A 19,310-nucleotide genomic window follows, 5' to 3' on the forward strand; every position below is an offset into this window, starting at 1 on the left:
TAGCTTCCCTATCTCTTTTAGAGATCCATCCTTCCTTCCTTTCTTTCTTAATTTCTTCATTTTTCTTTCTTTCCTTCCCTCCTTCCATTTGTCTCCCTCCCTCCCTCACCTACCTACTTACCTTCCTTCCTTCATTTTAGATTTTATTTATTTATTTGAGAGAGAGAAAGAGAGAGGGAGAGCACAGAGGAAGAGTTGAGAGGGAGAAGCAGACTCCCTGCTGAGCAGGGAACCCAATATGATACTCAGTCCTAGGACCCTGAGATCATGACCTGAGCCAAGGGCAGATGCTTAACCGACTGAGCCACCCGGGAAGCTGAATTTTTTCTTTTTCATTGCCTCTTCAGCCATAAGTGAAGTGACTATGCCATGACATAAGCTCCTTGGAGGCTGACCAGCTTTCATAGCCTATTTTCTGCTCTCAGAAGATTGGCCTAGTAGTTATTTTAAAGCCTAATTTCTTAGGGTCTCAGCTGATGGTTCTGTTGGCAGTATAGTTTTCTGAAAATTTAGTAAATTTGTTCAATTTTCAGCTACATACTCACTACTCTTTTCATAATATAATATAATTCATAATATAATTCTCTAATCTGCTATGTTGCTTTGTCCATTCCTTCAGATTCTCTGTCTTTCTACTGTACCTATCAGGTTTTGGGAAGAACCATACTTTTTGTTTTCACAAGCCAACTCAGCCATTTTATCCACCTAGTTTGGTTGATTAAAATGGCTGATTACCTAGCAGTAGGTGCCATCTTAATCCATTTAGGTTTTAACAATGAATGTGATTTGTTAGACAATTGAGGAAATTGAGAAGTTGAGTAATTTGCCCAAGATCACAGAGTTGATAGGTGACAGAACTGGACATTGAACCAGTGCAGTGGCTGTAGACACTGGACAGTTAAACATCATGCTCCACTGATTTTTTTTTTGGACGGTGATCATTTACTACTCATAAAGCAGGACAGACATGAGCTACGTGGATGTCTTTATACTAGGTAGAGCTAATACCACAATCCATCAAGAAAACTACTCAAAAGCTTTTACTTGAATCATTGTATTTATGAATTATTTTAGATACACTCTTGCTGGAACGTAACTGTCATTTGTCTTTCTTAATTTCGTCAGCTCCCCAGGATAGAAACCCATTTTTAAAACGTTAACCCTTTGCACTCCAGGGTTGTAAAATTTAAGTTCAGTGAGGGAAATGATTTCCTTTCACCAGATTGCAACTGAGATCAGAGGATTTGCTGCCTTATTAAGAAAAAAGCAGAGATTGTATATGTATTTACAAGGTGTTTTGAAGATCTGCTGAAATATTCATTATATTTGAAGACAGTCCAAAAGCTACAAGTGAACTTTTCTATGTAAACATTCAAAACTTCGTTTCTGCTTTCTTACTCATGCCTGTATGAATCCAATACAAGGATTTCAACACATAATGCAAACAGCTTATTTTTGATATTCAGTACTATCCTCCCCTTGGGATGAATCATCCATACCAGTTTCTAAACCAACCTTGGCACTTCTTATTTAATCCTCTAGCAAAGAAGCTACATATACTCCAAATCTTTCTTCTCCTTAGAAAGATGCACTGGCCCTATTTTCTCTAGATTTTTTCTCTTTTGGGTTATAAATAATAAATTTATGATTAGTTTATCTGTAAAATGGGTGAAGAAGGGATACTAATGGCTAAGTATGTGTCCCCTCCCAAGTGACCTAATTGCATTTTAACAGAATTCTAATTTTTTAGGGTTTCTAATGTCACAACCCAAGATACTGAGATAATAGCAGTAGTAATTTCAGACAGTCTTCAGGTTAATAGAATAAATAACTTTAGAAAATTAGACTGAGTACTATCAAATCATCTGTGCAGGGAGACTTCCATTACACATTTATAATCATGATTTGGTTTAATTAATAGGTCTCCTAGAAGTATTTGGCTTCAGGGTGTCCAGGTGGCTCAGTGGGTTAAGCCTCTGCCTTCAGCTCAGTCCATGATCTCAGGGTCCTGGGATCAAGCCCCATATTGGGCTTTCTGCTCAGCAGGGAGCCTGCTTCCCCCTCTCTCTCTGCCTTCTTCTCCGCCAACTTGTGATCTCTCTCTCTGTCAAATAAATAAATAAAATATTTTTAAAAAAGAAGTATTTAGCTTCTATATGTATATAATAATATACACCACTCTTAACCAGATGAAACCATATGTGTATGAAAGGTTGGAAGAAATTTAAAGATATTAATTTGTGATTAATTTGAATTTTCCTCAGCTATAGATAAGGATATACAACAAACATCAAACAATTAGCATTTGCTTTCTACCCTTTCAAGACTACATGTGCAATAAGGAGGTATGTGGAATTTAAAATAGGCTTTTGGGGTGCATATGTATATGTGTGTATGAGCTTATGAGAGATAGAGAGACAGAGATAGAGATAGATTGTGTACTAAAGGGGATAATCCTGAACAGGTGACTTGATGTTTTCTACAAGTTTTAAAGTAGGAATATGCCATTTCCTGTATAAGACCAACTGTTCAGAGAGCTCATTATTTTCTTTCTTTCTCCCTTAAGTGTCAATGAAATGGAAATTGTTGCAGTGAGACTGACTAGTGATGACAGCTCTGGTCAAAAATGACCTTTACTCACTTGATTCATGAAATCTCAGCAAGGCTTTGCCATCATTAACAGCAGTGTATTCAGACATATTCAATAGAATTGGGTCCCAAACTTTTATTATACTGAAATTCCTATATCTTGATTTGATGCTGAGAGAGTGAGAAACGGTGGGGAGAGGGAGAAAATTTTATAAAAAGATGAAAAAGTGCATATATAGCTTTTGTTTCTTGAATCTCTTAATTTAGATCAGAAGAATTTATTTTTAAAATATTTATTTTGAAAATTAATCCATATAATGAATATTAAGCCTTTCTTATGTTCTAAGGACAAATATACATCTAAAATGAATTTATAGTCAGAATGTAGTGTGACAAACTGGTTTGCTCAAGACAATCCTTTTAAAAAACTGAAAAATGCACACACATCCTGGGAAACTCCTTAGTGCAAGGTAAACCCAAACTATGACTATCTGCACAATCATCTCTAATTGTCAAGACACAATTGTAGAAAAACAGTAACTTTAAATAATCTGCCTTCTACCATTATAACTTTTCAGTTATTCAGAACTAGCAGCTCTTTGGCTAATTTGGTTTATGGATGTGTTTGCTTGGTGGTATTATTTTTTGCTACATAACTATTTAAAATGACAAATTTGTTATCTCAGTTTCTGTGGATCAGGAATCTGGACATAACTTGGGGCTTTTGTACTAAAGGCCTCAGTTATTTCCTTGCAGTTTGTTTGAGGCCATTCTCAAATTATGCCAATGGATATTTCCAACATGGAAATTTGCTTTACCAAAGTCAGCAAAAGAGTGAGTTTGCTAGCAACCAAAGTCGTAATCTCATGTAACATAAACACACAAGTTATTTGCTGTATTTTATTCATTAAAAACAAGTCCGTGAGTTCAATTCACACCCAAGAGGATAGAATTATACAAGGGCATAAATAGCAGGAGGCAGGGACTAAAGACTGTCTGAGATTGTTGACTATCAGAGTATTTAAGATTAATTAGTTATATATAAGTATATAATATTATATAGGGTAACATTCTATATCATTATAAAATGTTAACAATACTACCCCTTTAGTCATCATGTTCCCTCCCAAAGTTTAATAATTTCTATCACCATAGACTATGTTCACCTCTCTGCTCTTCATATGAGTGAAACCATAGAGTAATTTGTCTTGTGTTTCTAACTTCTTTTATTCAGGATTTTGTCTTTGAGATTCCAGTCTTTCCAGGTCCTCATGGTGTGCTAACCTTGACTCAAAGGAAGAGATTCATATAAAATTCTCACAAGTGCTCCTCATTTCATGTTACCATTTTTATAGGATTTGAATTCTCTAAAGTAAACAAACAAACAAACAAACAAAAACCTTTAGCATTTTCTCTGTGTTAAAAAGAAAAGAAAGGATACCTTCTACATGGAAGAGTAATTTGTGAGGAAGGGACTGTTTTTTAAAACATACCTGACAGAACACATTCACTCTATCTAAAATAATGATAAAGATTCAAGGTTCTTACAATATATTAGTTAGAGCTGAGAAATCATTTATTTCACATAGTTTCAAATAGAGCTATGATTTGTCATATAGTTAAAGTAAGGTATCTTTCTTTGAGTATATCGAGGTGGTATTCAAGTTAAAAAGCAGAGATGCACTTGTATACTCTGGAAAAGGAGATGTGGTGCTTGAACCATGGACAGTGTAGAAGGGGAAAACAAAGTACAAATTCGAGACAGTTATTTGAAAGTTTTAAAAAAATATTTAAACCTTTTATTAAATTTCTCCAAATGTTATTAGTCTATTAAAAGTGTTATAAGAACTTCACAATTATTTCTACAAGGGGTACTAAACAAGTTTTCTAAATTCTCCCATTTAGGACTTGTAGTTCTGAGGAAGATTTTTTGTGCCAAATTCAGCATTTGCTTTCATGTTTGGGAAGCCATACCCACTTTAATCTTAAAACTCAGATGTACATGTGTGGTGATTTTCGGAAAAGACAAACTGAATATTTAGTAATGGGTGTGGTAACTTTCATGTTTGCACATTTGGAATTTCCTATGTGTTGAAATCCTTGTTTAACTTTTAGTTTTGGACAATGATCATATCTTCTGAGTAGTCTTAATCAGCATGATGTGTTGAGGAGGAGAGAGGGGCACTCCTCTAAAGTTATGTGCCATGAGGAAATTTCAACACTTTCACAATCTAGCTTACTTCAAATAAACAAAAAATGAAATTGGTTCATGCATAATAAATCCCTGCTGTGCTATGCTATGTTTTCATGACTAATTGTTTTCACTAACCACAGTTTCACAGCTTATGACCTTAAAACAGCAGGCAATCTTTATAAAAACATGGGTTTACTGTTAAGGTTTTGCTTTTTCTTATCCACAAACTCCCCAGTGACTTGCTTGCCGCTTCCAGTCGGCGATGAGAGAAGAATTAGGCACAAACAAGTCAGCTGCAAAAGACTGGGAGCAGGGGACCACAGTCGAAAAGGACTGCCGCCAGGAGCAACTCCACAGTCTCACTTTTATTGGATAGAAAACAATAGCCAACAGAAGAATTGATGAAGGTCAAACGTTAATCCCGTCTTGCAGACACGCAAGAAGGAGGATAAAGTTTGTAATTAACCAAGCACATTCAAAGGACTCATCTAACTAACAACGAGCACTTCTGGGAAGAGAAAGGAGCGATAACGAAAAAGGGAAGCAGGTGGTTTTCGTGGTTTTCGTTCCTCCCTGAGCTGACCAGGCGTTCCCGGGTGCTAGGCTTCCCTGAAGCTGGTGGCGTTCCCTGGGCGGGCAGGGCGTTCCCAGCTGCCCAGCTTCACAGTCATACAAGACCTGTTGTCAGTATCAGTATTTTTTAAGGCCATGTCTAAATGTGCTTGGCAACTAGTAAAATCCTCCAGGGGTTACAGTTTAAGTAACAAATTGTTCCGAGGGGCAGCAGCACTTGTTAACTGTCCAAATATAGACATCTTTAAATGACTTATGGAAAATACAATTATAAGGTTTTGGGGGAACCATTAAAGGAACCTTTCTATTATAAATTGAAAAATGAAAATAATAGTAAGATTAAGTTGTTACCTTGAGAATTGTTTTGATACATTTCATTTTCCTTCACAGAAATAATAGTTTGGTGGGAACACTGAAGTATTATCTAATCATTTTCTCATGATTGAGCAAAATAGAAAACTATCTCAGCTGAGGTTGTGTCTTACCTGAGGCTAACAGGCATTAGAAATGAGTACTTGAACTTGGTACTTGCTCTTTCCTCTATCTATTTTATGACTACCTAATAAATGCACTCCCAGATCTTTATGTCAGATGTACATGTGTACATGATTTTTGGTAGACAACAGTTGGTAGACAACAATATGGTGGACATATTGTTTATATCTCTCAAATCTGTTTGATCTTAGAGGAAAAATTATCTATTTGTTTCTATAAGTAAAATCTACTTATAGAGATAACAATGAGTTTCCAAAAAAAACCAGGAATCTTGCTCATTGAGTAATTAGTTCAGTAACAGAACCAAGGTTCTTCTCATGTTTCAAATAAGTCTTTTGAACTTTGTATTTTATTTTCCTTCCCCAACATTCCATCTGACTCAAACATATCTTTCTGTTCTCATGGGCTGAGATTTTTCTTAGGATTCTCAGATTATGTAAGTGGGCAGCAGAACCATACTGTTTGAATAAGTAATGAATAGAGGCAGAAGGGTCCAAGATGACAGTGTAGGAAGATTCTGATTTTTTCTCCACCATGGACACACCAAATCTATTGCTACATATAGATGATTTCCTTCTGAAAAGGATCTGAGTTAGATGAACCACTCTCTACAACAAAAGATAAAAGAAATGAGTTAGAAAAGCAGAGACACAGTCTCATAAAAACAAACAAACAAAAATTCCCCCTTGTACTGCAACACATGCAACAGATAATAGGGGAGGAATCTCACCAGGTTGGTGTTTCTCCCAGAGATTCATGGGATTGGTGCCCCCAATTAGACACCTTGTCATCTGATATCTGCACTAGAGAGATAAACCTCCAGAATATCTGCTTGGAAAATCAACAGGGCTGATATTCAGGGGCCCCAAAGTACTGTAAGAAACTGAGTCTCCCTTTTCGGAGGGCTTACATGTGGTCTTGCTGTCCCTGTCACCAGCAAAGAAACAGCAGTCGTAGAATCACCTAGAATATATATGAGAGGGATTCATTTGCTGATCTAGGGGCACTGGCTGGAAGGGTGAGGGAAAGTTGAAACATTTCCAGAAGACAGAGAGATATGCCTTTGTTGCACACTTCACATAGCTTGCTGGCATAGGCACATGAGCTTGGATTAACACCTTCCTGCTACCTTGCTGGGAAGAGTGGCGGTGAGTGTTCATGTTTGTACCCAGAGAGTATGGGTAATTGCAGTGCTCCCGGGCTCCCTGGTTGGGGTTGATGAGCACAAATAATTATGGAATTCTCCTGTTCCCTAGCTAAATTCTATAAGAACCTTGTTGTGATAGTCCTCCACACTCTGGCTGCAAAGAGCAAGCAAAGCATTCATGGCCTTCTCATGCTCCTAGTCTAAAACTGTCATGCAGGCACAGAAAATGCACTTTACAAAAAGCAAAAATGCTCCTAGTCTAAAACTGTCATGCATGCACAGAATATGCACTTTACAAAAAGTGCAAAAAATGCACACTACCACACTGTTGAAGTCCTTGAGCAGACTCAGTCAAGACATTTTTTTCCCCTACTGAAGCAGATGAGCACACCCTGTCCCCTACACTGCGTTGTTAAAGCCAACAGGTACACGCAGTCCACACAGAGAATACTCATTTGATCACCGGGCCTTGTTGGCCAAGAGGACTAGTGTTGCTGAGCTCCATGTGACTATAACAATAAGAAAGACCGTTACTGGCAGGCCACCACCCCCAGGGCACTGCATGGACAAAAGATTGAAATATATCTCAGTCTTCCTGTGAAAGGCCTTTTTCCTTTTTCCTGAAAGATTTTTTTTCTTAAGATTATTTATTTAGTTGCCAGAGAGAGAGAGAGCGAGAGAGCGAGCGAGCACACAGGCAGGCAGAGTGGCAGCAGAGGCAGAGGGAGAAGCAGGCTCCCCGCCAAGCAAGGAGCCCAATGTGGGACTCGATCCCAGGACGCTGGGATCGTGACCTGAGCTGAAGGCAGCCACTTAACCAACTGAGCCACCCAGGTGTCCCCTGAAAGGATTTTCAATTTTAGGAACTGTCACCAGATCTCCTGGTCCAGAGGCCAGCAGGGATTACAACTGTGGCCCATGAAAGTGTATATAATTACATACTTTAAAAACTGCTGCCTTGGGGTTTGGCTTCTAGTCTGCCTGAAACTAGGTGCTAAATGAGATTCCTCCCCTTAGGTTACTGACAGGTCTTGGCACAGCCTCAACCATGAGGGGCTTATCAAGAATAAATCATGCAGTTTAGATAATCTCAAAGGTTTAAGAGATAAACAAAAGCTAGGACATGGTTGAAAGAGAAGGATTACCACCTATACAAGTCCTCTCCTTCAAGACTGAGAAGGGTAGCTGTTTCATCTAATACATAGAAACAAACTCAGAGAGTCAAGCAAAATGAGCAAACAAAGAAATATGTTCCAAACAGAAGAACAAGACAAAATTTCAGAAAAAGACTTAAATGATACAGAGGTAAGTAATCTACCTAATAGAGAATTCAAAATTATCATCCGAAAATGCTAAATGAACTTGGGAGAAGAATGACTGAATACAGTGAAAGCTTCATCTGGGAGACAGAAAACAAGGAAGTACTAAACAGAGGTCATAGAACTGAAAAATATAACTGAGCTGGCAAATGCACTAGAGGGGTTCAGCAGCAGATGGGATTAAGTAGAAGAATGGATCAGAGATCTGGAAAATAAAATGGAGCTGACCCAGACAAAACAGCAAAGAAAAAAAAAAGAAGTGAAAATACGATGATGACATAACAAAATTCTAGCACAACATCAAGTGATACAACATTCATATTAGAGGAGTCCCAGAAGAAGAGAGAGAAAAAGGGGCAAAAAATTTATTTGAAGAAATAATGGCTGAAAAACCTCTAACCCAGGAAAGGAAACAGATAGCCAGGTCCAGGAAATCCAGAGAGTTTCAAATAAGATGAACCCAAAGAGAGCCACACCAAGACATGCTATAATTAGATGTCAGAAGATAAAGATAAAGCAAGAACATTACAGATAGCAAGAGAAAAAACAAATTTTTACATACAAGAGAAGTCCCATAAGCCAATTAGCAGATTTCTCCGCATACTTTGCAAGCCAAAAGAGAGTGGCATGATATATTCAAAGTGTTTGGAAGAAAACAAAAACAAAAACTTTCAATCAAAACTGGCAAGGTTGTCATTCACATTTGGAGAGAAAAAGAGTTTTCAGGACAAGTAAAAGGTAAAGCAATCATCACTACTAAACTGGCTTTACAAGAAATATTAAACTTATTTAAGCTGAAAAGAAATGACACTAATAATAAGAAAACATCTGAACGTTAAATCTCACTGGAAAAGATAAATATATAGTAAAGTTAGGATTAATAAGTTATAAAGCTGGTATGAATATGAAAATACAAAATCAATAAAATTAAAACTTCAATAATTGCTGAAGAGATACATTAAAAAAGGTATAAAGAGTGACATCAAAAACAATGGGAGGATGGGGGTTAAAACATAGAATTTTGGAATACATTTAAGTTTCTATTAATTTAAAATAGACTATTATATACATAGGATGATATATGTGAGTCATATGGTAACCACAAAACAAAAATAGTAAATACACAAAAGACAATGAGAAAGGAATTAAATACAAATTAAAAAAACTCATCAAACCACAGGGAAGAGAAAAAAAATAGAAGGAGAAAGGAAAAGAAAAGAAGTACCAAAGTGGCCAGGAAACAACAAAGTGATGATAAGTGCAACCTATTGATAATTATTTTAAAAGCAAATGGGCTAAGTTCTTTTATTAAAATACATACACTGTCTGAGCAGATAAAAACAAAGCAAAACAAACAAATAAAAAACCCAAGGCTTATCTATATGTATAGTGTCTTCAAGAACTTTACTTCACAAAATACACACAGAATGAAAGAAAGGAGATAGAAAAAGATACTAAGTGCAAACAGAAATGGAAGAAAAGCTGATGTGACTATACTCACATCAGACAAAATAGACTTTAAAATGGAGACTGCTATCAAAGACAAAGGGAGGCACTACATAGTGATAAAGGGGTCAATCCAGCAAGAAGGTGTAATATTTATAAATATATATGCCCCAAAGATAGGAGCATCAAAATACATAAAGCAAATATTAACAGTCCTAAAGGGAGAAATTGACAGCAATATAATAATAATAATAATAATAATAGGAGATTTTAATACCCCACTTACATCAAAACACAGGCTGAGACAGAAAATCAGTAAGGAAACATTGACCTTAAATGACACATTAGATTAGATGGATGTAATAGATATATGCAGAATATTCCTTCCAAAAGCAGACTACCTATTCTTCTCAAGTGCTCATGGCATACTTTCCAGAATAGGTATGTTAGACCACAAACAAGTCTCAATAAATTAAAGAAGTTTTAAATCATATCAAGCGCTTTTTCTGACTACAGTTTTACAGTGGTGTAAAACTAGGAATTAATTACAAGACGAAAACTGGAAAAATAATACAAATACTTGGTAGTTAAATAATACAATATTGAACAACTACTGAACAATACTGAACAACTACTGGATCACAGAAGAAATCAAAAGATAAATTAAAAAAAAAACAGACTAATGAAAACAGAAAAACAATAAAACCTATGGGATACAACAAAAGCAGTTCTAAGAGGAAAGTTCATTTATTAGCAGTATAGGCCTACCTCAAAGAACAAGAGAAATCTCAAATAACTTAACTCTACACCTACCTATAAGAACTAGAATAAGAAGAACCGGTGAAGCCCAAAGTTAATAGGAGAAAGGAAATAGTATAGATCAGAATCAAAATAAATGAAATAGACACTAAAAAGATAGTAAAAGAGCTCAATGAAAATAAGAGCTGCTTCTTTGAACTGATAACAGAATTCACAAATCTTTAGTGAGGTTTGCCAAGAGAAAAAGAGAAGACTCAAATAAAATCAGAAATTAAACAATAGATGGTACAGCAAGTACCATAGAAAAACAAAGGATCTTACGAGAGTACTATGAATAGTTAGATGCCAACAAACTGGACAACTTAGATAAATTCTGAAAATTTACAATTTTCTAAGACTGAAGCATGAAGAAATAGAAAATGTGAGTAGACTAATTACTAGTAAGGAGATTGCTTAATTGGGGAATTCTACTAAACATTCAAAGAAGATTTATTATGTTTCCTTCTCAAACTTTTCCAAAATATTGAAGAGAAGAAAAGATTATAAATTTGTTTTATGAGTCCAGCACTATTCCAAAACCAAAACCAGGTAAGTACATGATAAGCAAAAAACTATGGGCCAATATTCTTGATGAACACAGATGTAAAAATTTTCATGGGAATATTAGCACACTAAATTTATCAATACATTAAAAGGATTATATCCCATGTCTAAGTAGGATTTATTTCAAGGGATGCAAGGATGGTTTAACTACCACAAACCAAACATAAATCATGATATACCACATTTTAAAAATGAAGGATAAAAATCCCAAGATTTATGATCATCTTAATAGATGCAGAAAAGGCATTTGATAGAATTTGATATCCATTTAGGATAGAGATTTTCAACTAAGTGGGTAAAGAGGGATAATACTTTAACATGATGAAGGCCATGTATGACAAACCCACAGCCAGTATTATAGTAAACGTTGAGCAGATGAAAGCTTTTTCTGTATGATGGGGAATAAGACAAGGATGCCTACTCATGCCACCCTTATTCAACATAGGGTTGGAAGTCTTAGCTATAGCCTATAATCAAGAAAAATTGAGTGGATGGATGGGTGAATAAATGAATTAATGAATGGCATCCAAATTGGAAAGGAAGAAATAAAACTATGTGCAGATGACATGATACTACATATAGAAAAGCCCAAAGATTCCACTGAAGTCTTAGAACTAATGAATGAATTCACTAAAGTTACATGATATAAAGTGAATATATAAAAATGTTGTTTCTATACACTAATAATGCAGCTATCAGAAAGAGAAATCAAGACAATAATCCTTCTTACAATTAAATTAAAAAGAATAAAATACCTACTAATAAATTTAATCAAGGAGGTGAAAGACTAGTACACTCAAATCTATAAGACACTGATGAGAGAAATTGAAGGCACAAATAAATGGAAAGATATTCCATGCTTTTGGGTTAGAAGAACAAATATGGTTAAAAATGTCTATACTACTTAAAGCAATCTACAGATCCCATACTATCCCCTATCAAAATTCCAATGATGTTTTTCTTTTTTTTTTTTAAATATTTTATTTGTTTATTTAGGAGAGAGCAAGAGGAAAAGAGAGAAAAGAGGGGTGGCTGGGTGGCTCAGTGGGTTAAAGCCTCTGCCTTCGGCTCAGGTTATGATCCCAGGGTCTTGGGATAGAGCCCCACATCAGGCTCTCTGCTCAGCAGGGAGCCTGCTCCCCCCGCCCCAACCCGTGCCTGCTTCTCTGCCTATTTGTGATCTCTGTCTGTCAAATAAATAAATAAAATCTTTTTTTTAAAAAAAAAAAAGAGAAACCAGAGGCAGAGGGAGAAGTAGACTCCCTGCAGAGCAGAGACCACATCCCCTCATATGCTGCAGAGCTCAGTTCCAGGACTATGAGATCAGACATGAGCTGAAGGCAGATGCTTAACTGACTAAGCTACCCAGCTGCCCCTTAGTGATATTTTTCACTAAATTTCTCAATAATTCTAAAATTTGTGTGGAACTGTAAAATACTCCAAATAACAAAATGATTTGAGAAAGAACCCAGCCAGAGATATCATGCTCCCTGATTTCAAACTACATTATAAAACCAAAGAAATCAAAACAGTGAAGAATTGGCATAAAAGAGAGACACATAGATCAGTGGAACAGGATATGCAGCTCAGAAATAAACTCATACATATGTACACAATTAATTTATACCAAAGGAGGCAAGAATACAAATGGAGAAAGGACAGTCTCCTTAATAAATCATGTTGGGGGAAAATGATGTGGGGAAAACTGGACAGTTACATGCAAATGAAACTGGATACTACCTTAACATGATATACAAAAACTAACTCAAAACTGGTTAAAGTTTTGAATGTAAGACCTGAAACCAGGAACCCCCTAGAAAACAACATAGGCAGTAAATTCTTTGACATTAGTCTTAGTGATGTTTTTGTTTTGGTTTGGTTTGGTTTGATCTGACTCCAAAAGCAAGAGAAATGAAGAAAAATAAACAAATGAAACTACATTAAACATAAAACCTTCCATACAAAGTGGAAGAAATCAACTACAAAATGAAAAGTCAACCTACTGAATGGGAGAAGGTACTGCAAATTATATATCTGGTAAGAGTTAATATCCAAAATAAATTTAAAGAAACAATATCCAAAATAAATTTAAAGAAACAATAGTAAAAATCAAACAATTATATTTAAAAATGGCAAGAAGACTGAATAGACATTTTTCTAAAGAAGACATACAGGTAGCCAACAGGTACGTGAAATGATGCTTAGCATCACTAATCAGGCAAATGCAAATCAAAACCACATTGAGATAATCACCTTTCACCTGTCAGAATGGCTATTATAAAACAAAACACAAAAAAAAACAAGTGAAAAACAAGAAATAAGTGCTGGGGAGGTGGAAAAAGGGGTACTGTCATGTACTGTTTGTGGGAATGTAGGTATGAAGTCTCATCAAAAATTTAAAAATGCAGCTACCATATGATCCAGCAATTTCACTTCTGGGTATTTATCCAAAGGAAACAAAAACACAAGGAAGATATATACACCCCTTTGCTCATTGCAACATATTTACAATGGGCAAGATATGGAAGCAATCTGTCAATGGATGATGAATAAAATATGTGATATATATATATAAATAAAATAAATAATAAAAAATAATGAAATCTTGCTATTTGCAAGAACGTGGATGGTCCTTGAGGGTATTATGCTAAGTTAAATGCCAGATAGAGAAAGAGAAATACATTATAATTTCATTTATATGTGGAATCTAAAAAACCAAGCACAACAGAACCCAGACTCACAGATACAGAGAACAGATTGGTGGTTGCCAGAAGGGAAAGGGGTTGGGCAGGGGGAAAAATGGGTAAAAGGGATTAAGTAGTACAAACTTCCAGTTAAACAATAAATAAGACATTGGGAGGCAATGTCCAACACAGAGTTAGTAATAGTAGATTAACTTTGTAAGGTGACATCTAGTAACTAGACTTATTGTGTTTACCATTTACCCATGCATACAAACATTAAATCATAATTTGTACATATGAAACAAATGTATTATTTTATGTCAATTATACCTCAATTTTAAAAAGTAATAAATGCAGTTTTTGAAGCATTTATTAAAGGAGGAAAAGCAAGCAAGTGAATTTAATTATTTCACTTCCTCCTCCCTTCTATTCAGCATTCATAATATTTAGAAGCATTTTTTTCGAGCTCCAGTATTCTTGGAATCTGCTTCAGTCTAGGAGAATTGTACACTATCCACCTCAGGAACTTACCTCTATAAGTTTTATACCTGTGTATATTTTGTGTTATTTTTTCTCTTCCTTTCCCATTGTTAATTTGAGCATAGTTGGACAGTATGTACCAATATTTTGGCTTAATGGAGAAGGTCTGCTTCTCCTGGTAGTTTGGAATAAGGATACAAGAATATTAATGGTATGGCTACTTGTGTTGGAGCTAAAAGGAGAGTCATATATTAATCATCTCATTCATGATTGTTTTTTCTCTGTGTTCTCATTGTATGCCTCTGTTTCAGCCCTTAAGGACATTTTGAACTTGCATTTTGCATTTTATTTTGTTGTTTATTTCTGCGTCATTACAAAGGAAAAGTGACTTTTGACGATAGGTGGTATAGCTTGCTTATTTTGTATCCTATTCTGTGTCTAGGAAGATTGGCTAAGTATACATTTAACAATTTTGTTGCTTGTCTTGAATTGTATTTCTGTCTTCTTTGGTTTAATTTTTCCCCACCTAAGATATATTACAATGACCCTGTAATTTAATTCTATTATATTTATTTATGATCTTTTTCCAGATAACAAAGGTCGATTTGAATTTTGAACATGTTTTCTGCCAACTTGCTCCTAACTCTGAAACTCAAATGGGTGTGATATTTAATCTATCACTGATGAAAACATGAAATAGCATCTATGAAATATTCTTTATGCCCTAAGGTCAGAGCATCGATTCATTTTTATTTACTTTTTGGTATGTCCCCACAGTTAATTGCACACCAACTTAATAAATAGCTTTATAGTTTGATAGCATTTATTAGTTTAGCACTAATATACAACATTGAGGAAAAATAAAAATGCCTCTAAAGTTCAAGTAAAGCAAAAATAAAAAAGATGTTATCTAACATCTCAGGCTAATACTGTCTCATAGAAGATAAAAATATGAACACAGTGTACATATTGAGAAATAATTTACTTAGGGTCACCTGGGTGGCTTACTCCTTTAAGCCTCTGCCTTCCGCTCAGATCATCATCCCAGGATCCTGGGATCCAGCCCCACACTGGGCTCCCTGTTCGTGGAAAACTTGCTTTTCTCTCTCCCACTCTCTCTACTTGTGTTCTCTCTCTCACTGCCTCGCTGTCAAATAAATAAATCTAAAAAAAAAAAAAAAAAAAAGAAGAGAGAGAGAAATAATTTACTTAAAAATCTTCCTGGGGATAAAAATATATGTTTATAAAAAATAAAAAATTAAAAAAAAAAAATCTTTTTTTTTTTTTTTTTTTCTCTGTAGAGGCCTTCTTTAAGATTCTTTGCACAATGGGGTGCCGGGGTGGCTCAGTCATTAAGCATCTGCCTTTGACTCAGGGCATGATCCCAGAGTCCTGGAATCAAGCCCTGCATCAGGGTCTCATCAGGGTCCCTGCTAGGCTGGAAGCCTGCTTCTCCCTCTCTCACTCCTTCTGCTTGTGTTCCCTCTCTCACCGTGTCTCTCTTGGTCAAATAAATAAATACTCATTGATTATGTACCATTGAACAACTGCTATTCTCATGCTATGGGGATGCAGCAATTAAAAAACAGACACAAATTCCTCCCCTCACAAAACTTTACAACCTAGAGAGAGACGGAAATAAATAAATAAATGTGGTATTAAAGGCTTTGGAGAAAAATTGAAGCAGAGATTAAGGGAATGTGGGGCTATAATTTATATAATTCAAATAGGAAGTGTAGAGGGTGCCTCACAGAGAAGTAAGAATCTGAGAGCTGGAGTTGAGTTGAGTAACAGGAAGACCACATAGGATGCTGAGAGATGATGGTGGCTTGGAAGAGACAGATAGCAGTGGAGGTGGTGAGGTGGGCATGACCCTGTTAGAGATGTAGTTTGAAGTTATAGCTGACAGGACTTGCTGACCATTAGATGGAATCTGTGATTAAAAAGTGAGGAATTCAGGGTGATCAAGATTTTGGTAAAGAACTTAGATTATCTGTGTAAATCATGAGAAAAATACAATTGAGATCTAGCTCTACATATTTTTATTATCTCATTAAATTTTTGGAAATTATGACCAAATGCATCAGAAAAAATTTTAATAGGATGAAATAACTTATTTCACATATTATGATTTTTCCGCTTTATTACTTAAGGTATTTTAGTGTTGGTGTTATTTGGTTTGTCTTTTCTTTCCTACTTTGAAATTTGTGTCTTCTACTTTAACTTTTCAAATTCTCAGTTTAAAACGTCTACTACCCTATAATACTCTTCTTTTTAAAAAAATAATATTCTTAATTGATTTAACATTTGTGTGACTGAACTTAGGGAAGAGTTTTCAAAATACACTATTTAATATTAAACCAGTATGACCATTATAATGTGGCTGAGGGTCCAAAATGAAGCATATTTATTGATGAACATTTTTAATATTGTACTATTTTTAAATATTTAATCTTTATTATTCATATCCATATTTTTTGGTAGATAAAATGTTTTTCTAATTTAAAGATTAAAAATTTAAGTCAAGATTAGTTAATGCATCCAAGGCTATGCAGCTAACTTGTGAAATAGTGTGGAAATGGGTGGCAGAGAAATCTTTTAAGTCTATATTATTAATACATAAAATCCACATGGGCCTTGTTAACTTTTACACAGTCATAGTCTGTCTTCCAAAGTAGAACATAAAAGAGCACGGTAACTTTAATTGATACATCATTTTAGTTTGTTGGTAAGATGAATAGCCAAAGGTTTAGTTAGCATAATTAAATTTTAGGCATAGTGTCTGTAGATCACTTTTGCCAATTGATTTATAAATCATGTAACCTCTTGGCAGTCTTCCATTTCTCAGTTATGATTTACAGTTTTACTTAGTGAAAACAGTGTTAGACTTATTATCAGGGAACCTGGGTTCAGTCCCCGTTCTACCATTTTCTAGTTTTGTCATCTTGGACAAATGTATATTTTCTGTATCTCATTTCCTCATTAGTAAAATGGAAATATAAAAATTTGCCTATTTGGTGATCAAATAGGGAGAAGTTTTGTAAAAGCCCTTTGAAAGTTAGACTGTGCTCAAAGCTGGAAATACCTGAAAGTAATTTAGCTGCATAGAATTTTTTTTTAAGTCCCAAGGGAGGATTACTGAACTGTAAAATATTATAATTTTACATTGACTCCTCCCTTGGGACTTAAAAAAAATTCTTTGCATCTATACTACCTTCTGATATTTCCAGTTTTGAGCATAGTGCAGCATGCAAATTTGACCAGATTTCCTTCTCCAAGTCTAACAGGTGTTAGTTACTTTAGTGTACAAAGGTTAAAGACCCCAGGAAAACAAACAAAACAAAAACAAGAACCATAAAGACAAAGCAAAAACAAAATTTTTGCCTTAAAGAGATTTGGCTTCCAGGGGTGCCTGGGTGTTCAGTTGGTTAAGTGTCTGCCTTTAGCTTAGGTCATGATTCCCGAGGCAAGCTCCCTGCTCATTGGGGAGCCTGCTTCTCCCTCTCCCTCTGCCTACTGATCTGCCTAATTGTGCTCTCTCTGTCTCTGTCAAATAAATAAATAAAATATTAAAGAAAGAGAGAGAGAGATTTGGCTCCTAGATCCCTCTGAGAAAAACAATTTCCAATCAGAAAACAGGTGCCAGGCTCATTTCATTTTCTACAGGATTAGCCTACTTGCAACTTCTGCAGTCTGTCTTCTAGGAGAGCTGAGTCCTAGCCTAAACTATTCAGAGTTTGGTAGAGATGTTACCTAACTTGAAGACTTAGGTAGCTTTAGTCAGTTAGTTTATCCCTCCAGATTGCATTCCCCTAACTTCTAGACATTATAACAAATAAAATCAGTTCTCAGGTTGTGTCAACATATATTTCATTGGTCATGTTTAGCTATAAAGTTGGAAGGACGTAATTTATTACTAATCAGAATCCTCTTATTTGGAGATCATTTGCTTTTTTTTTCAAATAAATTAACAAATTTTCTATGTGTTCCTTTACATGGATAAAAAGGATGGTTCCTAAGTATGATGTATAAATTACTTCTATATGTGTGCATCATGATGGGAAAATCATTGAGAATCAGTGGTTTAAAACAAAGGGTATGTGCTTTGGTGAGTGCTGTGAAGTGTGTAATCCTGGTGATTCACAGACCTGTACCCCTGGGGATAAAAATATATGTTTGTAAAAAATAAAAAATTAAAAAAAATAAAACAAAGAATTTCTAAATCTACTTCTAAAACGATTCATAACTCAAATTTTCAATTTTTTTTCTAAAATGTTCATTTCTGTGGATAACTAAGGACAGCAAGATATAAGTAAGACCTTGATTTTTGGTTATGATGAAATGGGGATTAGGAGAACAAGAGAAATGGTATCAACTTGTCTTATAGGCCAGGTGAATGCAAGGTATGATTAGATGTGAAAGCGAAGAATGGGAGAGCTTGTGAAACAAGTGTCTACAGGAGACATTTTTCTCCTGTAGAAACATCAACATCCCTTGAAAGAATTGTCTACTTTGGTTATCTCCTGTTTCCTTCCTACAGTCATCTCCTAAATCTATTCTCAATAGACTTTTTACACACCCTCCACCTCTGTACTTTAACCAAACCAATCTTCATGAAGAGACCTATAATACCTGTGTTGATAAATCCAATAGTCAAGTATCTTGGCTGATTTATAGAACAGCATTTAATGAAGTGCTTGGAAATACTTAATTCACTTGTTTTTGGTTTATAGCACTAACCTGGTTTTCCTCTACCTACCCACTCCCTGGACATCTCCTCTTCTTCCCAAATCTTCAGAGGTTGATATGACACAGGATTCGATTCAGTCCTTGAAACAACTATTTCCTATCATTATTCTCTCATCAACTCCTTTCACCTAGTCTCATGGCTTTAAATGTTATCTATAAGCCTGTAAATTTCTAATATAACCTGCTTAATCTTCCTCATGCACCGTGGGCTTAGATATCCAACTATGACTTGACATTTCCATATAAATGCCTGATGTATATCTCAGACTTAT

Source organism: Mustela putorius, unplaced genomic scaffold, assembly GCF_011764305.1.
Source record: "Mustela putorius furo isolate JIRA1106 unplaced genomic scaffold, ASM1176430v1.1 tig00003845_pilon_pilon_pilon, whole genome shotgun sequence".
NCBI lineage: Eukaryota > Metazoa > Chordata > Mammalia > Carnivora > Mustelidae > Mustela > Mustela putorius.